This window comes from Pinus tabuliformis, chromosome 9, assembly GCF_031772625.1.
Source record: "Pinus tabuliformis cultivar Carrire ecotype Pingquan chromosome 9, CPIR1, whole genome shotgun sequence".
Taxonomy (NCBI): Eukaryota; Viridiplantae; Streptophyta; class Pinopsida; order Pinales; family Pinaceae; genus Pinus; species Pinus tabuliformis.
The window spans coordinates 998035633-998039122 of NC_142307.1; positions in this window are offsets into that span (position 1 = coordinate 998035633).

The following is a 3490-nucleotide window of genomic DNA, read 5'->3' on the forward strand; positions in this document are numbered from 1 at the left end:
AGGATAAAGAACAGAGTAAAGGAGAATTAACTGCAGAGATCCATAAAAAGAAAAGGGAAGTTAAAGTTTGGAAGTACTGAGCTATGCAATGTTTCAAGCGACTTAAAATGGTGAAAAATAAACTAAAGAAAATCAATAAGAAGAAGTCTAAAACATTGCAGGCTGATGTCAGTATGCTGGAGCAGGATTGAGCTAGAATGCTCAAAGTTTTGAAGGTTTTTTGCAAAGGTAAAGAGTTGTGTGAGGACACACAATAGCTTAGGGATGGGAGGATGTTAGCCCCCTAATTTTCTCTCTTTTTTCCATTTTCCCCTTCCTAAATCATAACCATTTACCACTGTTTTACATCTTTTATACGTCCTCATCTTGCACCAGTACAAGCACGGTGACATATTTCGTATAAACTTTATTTTTCATATTTTTAACTTAACTTAGCATTAATTAATCATCTATTACACAATTTCTTACTTTTAATCACTCTTTGTAACTTATCGATATCTCCAATGTTTATTTGGTAGTTAGAGTACTTATCGTGATCGCTGATCCTAGTGCATGCTTGGATCTTGCACCGTTGCTAGCACAACAAATCCTTATAGCAGATCCAAACCTCCTTGATCACCGCCTTGTTTTGAGAAGCTTCAACCGCGACAAAAAGATCGATCCAAAGGCAGTCGAAACCGAATTGCCTCGTCTTGAGAAACTTCAGCCATGATAGCAAGATCGATCCAAAGGAAGTCGAGATCGAATCTATGAAGAATGAAGCTATAGATTGGCTACGACCAGTTTTGTTAATTGTCTAAGTTTAAAGGCTGAGAAGCTAAATTCTGTGGTTGGTTATGTAATCGGTTGAAAGATCTATTTTGGCCCTTGGCCAAAGATCTATATAATGTAGAATGTGAATATGACTAAGGGAGTTTTTTTGGATAGGACAGAGACACAACCAGAGAGGCGGTAACAGGTTACTGTATTTTGTTATCGCCCGAATCTAAGCTGGACGATGTATTAACGCATGTACTTGCCTCAATGAATTAATAAAAGGGAGCTCCACCTCATGTTTCATCAATCGCATTTCTGTATTTGAAGTTGATGAATTGGTTAAAGTATTAAGCAACATTTTTCTTTAAAGGGGAAATGCGCTGGTTGGCTAGGGCCTAGCCAACCCATCACATTTACCCCATTTCTTATTTCCTGTAATTTGTGTTTATATTGTCAAGTGTGGTTTAAATTTAAGCGCATGCATTCCTGTCTGAGTGAAAGCGTATCCTTTGTGTGAAGTAGATAAATTTCCTTTCGTGCACTTGATTTCAGATTGGGTTTCCCTGCTTGGTCCAAGCAGGAACCTGCACCAGTGCATGTTGGTGTGATATTTCTATTTCTGCAATTTTGTTTGACTGGTTTTCTCCGCTTGGTCCAAGCAGGAGAAATGAACCTGCACCAGTACACGTTGGTGTGATGCAGCAAGCTTCCTTAGTCTACTTTTCGCAATCTTCTTTCTTTCATCAAATGCTTATGACAGGATAAATGTATATGGATTGTTTCTTTATTCCTGCACTTTGTCAAGATCAGAAACATTCACTTTTCATGTGTGCAATTTGATTTAACAATATAATAGCACTTGCAATAATTAAGCACTCATTTTAAGAATTAAATGCTAAGTGCAAGAAGCTCTGATCTGGTGCAAGAACTAGTTTCTTGCCATGGGATCTGAGTAATTCGAACCTGGAAAAGTTCAAGCCCTTGCGGAAGTAAAAAGCCTTTAGTAAAGACACCATTCAAACCTTCTACATAAATATCTGTTCCTGCACTAGTGCAAGCAGATTGTGATAGTGCAGTACAGATTAGTGCAAGAAGGAAATCTCTAAAGAAGTAGGTTTAAGGGCCCATCTGACGAGACTGCTAAGTGTCTCTGCTAAAGAAAAGCACACACTCAGTATTAAACAATAATTAGCTAGAGTGATTGCCCTTTATCTTTAATTCCCTCTTGCAAATGAATTCTTCCTTATTCCAGTCTTAGATTATTTTTGATGGTTCAAGTTGCCTTTTTCTCTTTTTAGTTTGATTCTACAATCTTTCCTTTAAATAAAGTAGGGATTTATATTAGAAAGATTCATACCATCTCTGACACTTCCTGTGCTTCCTCTCTAAGTTTATGGATCCCCCAGGTTGACAAATTAAGTGTTGAGGAGTTTGCTTAAGTGTAATTCCTGCACCCAACACATGGTTGCAGAAGCTCTTAAGTGAGTTGTTTGTTCACATGATGAATACCACTATGATTCTCTGTGACAACCAGAGGTGGGATTCGATTATTGAGGAATCTCGTATTCGATGATTGCTGCAACAGATAGACATCAGATACTGCCTTATCTGGGATATGGTAAATTGATGAGCAAGGAGGCTCCATTGCATTGAGAATGATGTACAGGTCACAGACATTTTGTCAAAACCTTGGGGAAATGTCAAATCTGTGACTTTCCCGAACAACTTGGAGTCATTGAGAGACCTTCTTATAAGGGTCGTGCATGTTGCATGCATTGAGCTCTGGGAGCTCTGGGGGGCTTGAGGTACTTACTGGAGAAACATATGACCACAGGGCGACTCACCCTCCCCTAATGGTGCACTATGTAGAGGATGACAGGTTCAACCTTCCCCTGTGATACCTCGTGGCGACTGTGGAGCAGGATGATTAGTTCTCCTATGGGTCGGGATGATTAATTCTATCGTGGCAACTGTGGAATAGGATGATAAGTTCTCCTATGGGTCAGGATGATTAGTTCTCCCATGGAAACTGTGGAACAAGATGATTAGTTCTCCTGTGGGCCAGGATGATTAGTTCTCCCGTGGCAACTGTGGAACAGGATGATTAGTTCTCCCGTGGAAACTATGGAACAAGATGATTAGTTCTCCTGTAGGCCATGATGATTAGTTTTCCATGGCATCCACTGGACAGGATGATTCGTTCTCCTGTGGACAGGATGATTAGTTCTCCTGTTGAGGCATCCTACCCATGCAGTTTGGGACTCATGGGAAGTACCTCTCATCTGATCAATGAGCAAGGAAATGAGGATAGGGACCATAGTAGTTCTATCGATGGACACGTCGTTTTATCTACCATACTCCCTATGCCAGGATGATCTCCATTGATCTGGGATCAGTATGAGTGGTTTGAGACACTCTCATGTGACATTGATCTGGGATTAGTATGAGTGGTTTGAGATACTCTCTTGTGACATTGATCTGGGATCAGTATGAGTAGTTTGAGACACTCTCTTGTGATATTGCTTTGGGATCAATAAAACTAACTTTGGATCAGTAAGAGTGATGTGACACACTCTCTGCAGATGAAACTGATTTCGGGTTAGTAGAGAATGGTATGAGACATTCTCGATCAATTCTTCTTCTTCATGGTTCAGCAGAGAAGAGCAAAGTAGAGCTCAAAGAGAGCAGATCTCAGCAGATCAGAGCAGTGCAGGGCACTGATGGAAGAGATAGT